Source organism: Lichenostomus cassidix, chromosome 11 (genome assembly GCF_008360975.1).
Source record: "Lichenostomus cassidix isolate B80296 chromosome 11, HeHo_3.0, whole genome shotgun sequence".
Lineage (NCBI taxonomy): Eukaryota > Metazoa > Chordata > Aves > Passeriformes > Meliphagidae > Lichenostomus > Lichenostomus cassidix.
In genome coordinates, this window is record NC_139492.1 from 1,952,172 (window position 1) to 1,958,171 (window position 6,000).

Here is a 6,000-nt window from a genome sequence, read left to right on the forward strand (position 1 = left end):
ATGAAAGGCACTAAATGTGTTTGGGTTGGGAAGAAGCCACTGCAGGGTTGGGTGTGACACAGAAAGCTCCAAGGGTGCACAGATAAATCAGAGTGAGGAGCTGACAAGGAATTGTGGCTGGAACTAATCAAGGGATGCTCGGAGGGAAATGAATTAATCCAGTGAAAACGAGCTCCAGGTATGAGGAAAATTGGAGAAAAGGAGAATTGATGTTGACAATTCCCTTGCAGCTAAAGAACACCCAGCAACAAAATTACTCCCTGAATATTGAGGCAATGGAAGTTCTGCCTGGAAGGTTTGGTTTTTTTACCAGTTTTTAAAGGAGTTGTTGGTATTTAACCTGAAAAGCCATGAAATAAAGGTGTCTCTCCAGCTGATTTTGCTGGAAGTTTATTTTAGGTGTCAGAGCTCAGCAGCACAGGATTTTTGGAAAATCCTTTAACACAAGGATGTCTCCAACCCCCTAATTCCAGACCTTGAAATGTAACAGGGATTTTTTACAGATCCCAACAAAGTTTTTTCCCCCTGCATGATTCCTGGAAATGCAGATTTCCTGCCTGTTTTGAACTGCAATTCTCCCAGCTGGGAATGGATGCACAGGAAACAGCAGTGTGGGCAGCAGGGACCTGGAAATCCATGGAAAGCACCGTTGTTCCTGGCTGTGCCTCAGTTTCCCCAGCTGAGAAAAGTCCTGCTCATCTTCCCAGAACAGACTGAAAGCTCTGTCTCAATCAGATGGGGCAATAAGTGCTGGAAATTCCCCTGCTCTTCATCCAAACTGCACAATGGGAAAGATGAATCCACATTTGGATCCTTCCACAGAGACCAGGGAAGCAAGAAATGGCAATTCCTGTTGCCTGAGCCTCTTTCCTAATTTAATTAACGTGTCCTTCAGCCACTGTCCTGGGTGCCCCATCCCCAAAAACCAGTTTGCAGTCAAGGTTTGCTGGAGCAGCAAATGTCCCTGTTGCCTTAGGCCTGTCCAATCCACACCTTGGAGCTCCTCTTCCCAGATTTGGGGGAGCTGGAAGTGCTTCCAGCACAATCCAATCAATGTGTGCACCAGGAGCTGTGGTAGCTCCAGGATGGAGTTGGGAGGGCAGAGCAGGAGTGAGGGACAGTGCCCAGACAAGGGGAACAGGCAGGATGACACATTCTGTAGGAAAAAGAATTCTTTTTTTTGCATTAAGAGTTCTGTCCAACACCTTTTGGAAGTGGTTCCCTGCCTGCCTTTGCAGGGCAGGAGCACTGGAATGGCTCAGCTCGAGGATCCTACCCTGCTCTCCCAGTTTTCCTGCAGGAGCTGCCATCTCTTGTCACTGTGTCCTTCTGAGTGACAGCTCAGTGCTGACAAAGCTCACAAAGCCACCTCAGTGCCCAGGGATGTATTTGTCCATGGCTGCCTGCCTGCTTTGGATCCCAGAATCATGGGATGGTTTGGCTTGGAAGGTCGAAGCTCATCCAGTTCCACAGGCAGGGACAACTCCCACTCTGTGTGCTCTGTGCTCACCGTGCCAGCTGCTCAGAGCACCACCAGGGACAACAGCAGGTGACAAATCCTGCAGCCTCCAGAATTATCCCAAAAATGAGTGCTAGGAATCAAACCCCAGAGCCCTGTGCCTGCTGTGCCAGAAGCAAATCCTGGGGATGTTGCAACAACAGTGTGTGCTCCACTTGGGAGAATTTCCTGGCTGCTTTGGTCAACATCTCCAGCAGCCTGGCTCTGGATTTCAGTGAGGGCATTTCTGCTCCCCTTTTCCTGGGAAAAGCAGGATCTCCCTCTCTCCTCCCGCAGTTCCTGGACTTGTGTAACCACGGGGAGCTGCAAGGGTGGAGAGCTGTCCCTCGGGCTCCCCGGAGCTCAGCAATCAGGGCTGGGCACCTCAGCAATTCGGGAGCTTTGTGGTGCAGTGAGCTGCTGCTGCACGTTGGAGCTGGGAGCACAGAGGCAGCAGCTCAGGTCCAACCAACCCCAGTGTCTGCAGGGGCTGTGGGGCTGGGCCAGCAGCAGGGTGAGGGTGCAGCTCCTGCTCAGCTGCAGGGATTTCAGCCTCTCCAGGCTCTGTGGGATGGAGAATATTCCAGACACACTGGGGCCTGCAAGGACCTGACACCAGAGTGCTGCTGGTCCTGGCATCCAGCAGGGCAACTGCTCGTGGATGTGAAACCAGCAGGCCATGGAATGTGTCTGGGAAGATCCAGCTGGAGGCTTTGGGGTTGTCCAGCAGCAGCTGGGCAGTGGTGCTGCAGCCAAGGGAACCCCCAGGGCTTGGACTGCAGACATCCAGGAGAGCCTGGCCATCCCCTCTGCCAGGCACTGGGAGCTGCCTGGGCTGTGGGCACTGCTGGATCAAGGGAAAGAGCAGGAGCACAAAGGGATTGTGCTCTGGTGACCAGAACCTGCCTGTCATGCTGGGTATTGCCACCTTTTCCTGCATGTTTGGAGGCAGCTGGATCTTTGAATGATATTCCTGGTGAGGTTGGGAATGCTGGTGGTTGCTGTCTGTCTGTCTGTCTGTCTGTCCACAGCCTTGCTCCTGTTAAATGGGATTTATCCCTGAGCCAGCGCTGGGTCTGCATTAGGGGGAGAAAAAAAAAATCATAATCCACATTGACAAAGTTGCATGAAATAGGCTTTTCAAAGAGGCACTGGCTTCCCACAATGTAAAGAGTTTAACTCTCACATGATGGCTCAGGTTGTGCAATTACTGCAGGAATCAGCCTTGGCTCTGGACAGCCCATCCCCAGGGGAGAGCAGGATCCTGGGAAAGCAGCTGCATGGCAAGGTCTGGGCTGTTAACTGGGGAATCCTGCCACAGGTAGAGCAAATAATGGCTTCAAAATAAAAAATCCCAACTCCCAGGAGAAAGTCATTTAAAGCCACAATAATCCCAGCGTGTGTCAGACCTCTGAATGATCAAAAATTACTATTGCTGGTCGCAATTTTTTCTTGAGGAGGAACATTTGGGGATGGAAAAATCCTTTTGTCCCTTGTTTGTGTTTGTTTTCTTCATGTATCTCTAATATTTTCCTGAAGAACCAAAAGCCTGGTATTGCAGTTAGAAATCCTGCAAGCCTCAAACCATTCTCTCCTTACCTTCCACATTTAATTGAAATTAATCGAAACTGAAGCAAAATTAGCCTTTTTTCCTAGTACCCCATGGAATTTCTGAGCAGGTGCTATCACTGCTGAGCAAAGGTTAAACAGGTCTTGTCTCCCTTATCCATTAAACCAAATCTGAGAGAAGCTCCTGTACCCAAGGCAAACAAGATAAACCCACAAATCCTGCAAAATATTCTCTCTGGGATTTGCTTCTCGCTGGGTGGGCCAAATACCATCTGGATTTCTTCCCTGCCCTCCACACTGAAAACTCAGCCTGCAAAAAGCACTTTGACACCCTCCTCCTTCTGGCCATGGGCTTGCAGCATCCTCAGGGATTGATGCAAGATCCTGCCAAGGGCTGTTGCATCAGAAGAACCAGCAGGAATCAGTTGGCTTTGCCTTGTTTCCCCCCAAATTTGCAGATTCTGCTTCCTTCCCTTTTTTTTTTGGTTTGATTTGGTTTGGTTTGGGCTTTTTTTTTGTTTTTTTGGAGGAAAGGGACTTAGACTCAAGTCAGCAGCCACGAGGCTGCTGAGTGCAGAGCTGTGCTGGTGTCTCAGCCATGGGAAGTGATGCTCCAGGAAAAAAATTCCCTCAGGAACACAATTTATGGCACCTCCTGGATTTCCCCAGCTGCCTGTTGTTGCCTGTTCTCCACTAGGAAGAAAGCTTCAGCCTGGAGCCTTTGGATGCTGCAGCTCTGTTGATTCATGCAGGGGATTAGGCAGGCAAGGATGCTTTCATTGGATTTTTCCTTGGCCTTGTTAAATGAATTCCAGCTTTTCTGTGGAGCTGCACACCCTGCTTTGTGTGCCACAGCCTCCCAGGCGCCAGCCTTCATCCTCCAAGGATCAGGGAGGGCTGACTGCTCCATCCTCACCCCCAAAATCCTGCTGGATGATCAAATCCCATCATCTGGGGGCTGCAACTAGCAATAGGGGGGAGACTCCTTTGCCAGTTCTCTCTGAGAACACAGCAAGGAGAAAATGAATCCCTGGCTGGCTCCAGAAACAGGGCTTGGGAAGAGATGGGAAATTGGAGACAAGAGGGAAACGGAGCTGGAATGAAAAAGGGATCTTGATCCTGCAAGCAGGAATGTTAGGAGGAGATTCCCTGCATGGTTTGGTGGTGGGCAGGAGGAGGAGTTGCCAATCCCTGCATACATAACCCCCAAGGGCTGATGGAAAGAGCTGGGGCACAACCTTTGGGGTGCAGTGCCTTGGGAAGCAGAGGGCTCTGGATCCAGCTGCTCCAAGGCCAGCCCAGCCTCCCTGCAGCACCTGGAGTTCCATGTTTTCAGCTGGGGCTGAAGGAATTTGGGAGGATGCAGGCAGTGCCCAACTCACTGCCTCTCCCCAGAAAATAACCCCTGGCTTGTTCAAACCCCTCTGCCCTCGGGCTGCAGGGGATAAAGGAGAGGGATTTGGGAGGAATGAGCCCAGCACCAGCCCATGCCTGCCTCCAGCTGAGCCTTTCTCCAGGCAAGTCTGTGCCTGGGCAGAGCTGCAGCCTCTCCTCACAGCATCTCCAGGTGCATGGATGTGGGTGAGACTCACAAATTCCCACTGCTTAAACCTTCCAGTGGAAGTGCCATGACAGCAGTGCCACATGGAAGGGCTCATTGCCCTGACTGGGCTGTGCAGCTTTTTTGTTTCATGGTTTGCCGAAATATCCAAACTTTTCTGTGGACTGGCATCCCCCAGTGCCACCAGGGAACATGAGGAGCCTGTCCATGAGAGCTGAGGGGAATGGGCAGATGGTGAGCACAAATACATCCCTGTGTCCTTCTCTCCAGGGGCTCTCCTGGACTCTCACTTTGTACTTGGAGAACAGGGAAAAGCGAGTGTATAAAACACAGGAATTGGATTTCAATGATCCTTAGGGGTCACTTCAACTCAGGACATTGTGGGACTCTTCCATGGAACAACCACCATGCCTGCTGCCTGCTGGGGGGACAGCCTGGAAAAGAGGAATAACCCTTCATGGACACCCTGCAGCCCCCCAGGGCCTCAGCCACCATCCCAATCCCAATCCCAATCCCTCCTGGGCTGTTTCTCCCCCAGATGTGCTGATTTCTCTGTGGGAAGTGTGAAGCTGTGCCGAGTGCCAGGAGCCACCATAGAAACCCCGTTTGCACTCCAGGCAGTGCCAGACAGAGCTGCCCAGCAGGGAGCTGAGTAAATATTGGTTTTCCAGGGGGATGTAATTCCCACCTGCCCACCCGATTGTGTGTGGGGTGTCAGGTTGTTGTTCTTCACGTGGTCAGAATGAAACTCCTGCTTTCCACTCAGGCAGCACAGAAAAGCCCAGCTGTGACGTGTCCCTGACACCTGGGGGTGGCCTTCCTGTGTGACTCTTGTCTTTTCTAGGAACAGAAATGACATCTCAGGTCAGGAAACCAAGGGGGTTATTTTCAGAGAGAGCAGCTCGTGAGACAGGATGGAAACGCTGCTCATTGAGAGTGCAGGTTAAAATTATACCTTTTCCTTGAAAAATGAGTCAGTGATAGAGAGATATGGGACAACCACTTGTTACATCACGTCTGTAAAAACATCCTGAGATGTGCTCAGGAGTGGATGTGATGTCATCCTTTAAAATCTAAATTGCTGGAGTATAAATCCATGCAAGCAGTCGTGCAGGAGCACAGCGCTGTGAGGAGGTGGGGGGCTCTGTAGATGACACTCAGTGTTCTGAAAAGTTTGATTTTCTTTTCCTAAATTGTCACCCATCCCTGGAGACTTTGGGGGTTCACAAGAAATTCAATATCATTTCAACCATGGAGCAGAACTCTCCCATGTCTCCTGCACTGACCCCACCACAGCAGCTCCTCCTCCTCCAGGTTAATGCTTCAGGAGAACATTCCTGCTCCAGAGAGTGGTTAACACACCCAGTTGTAC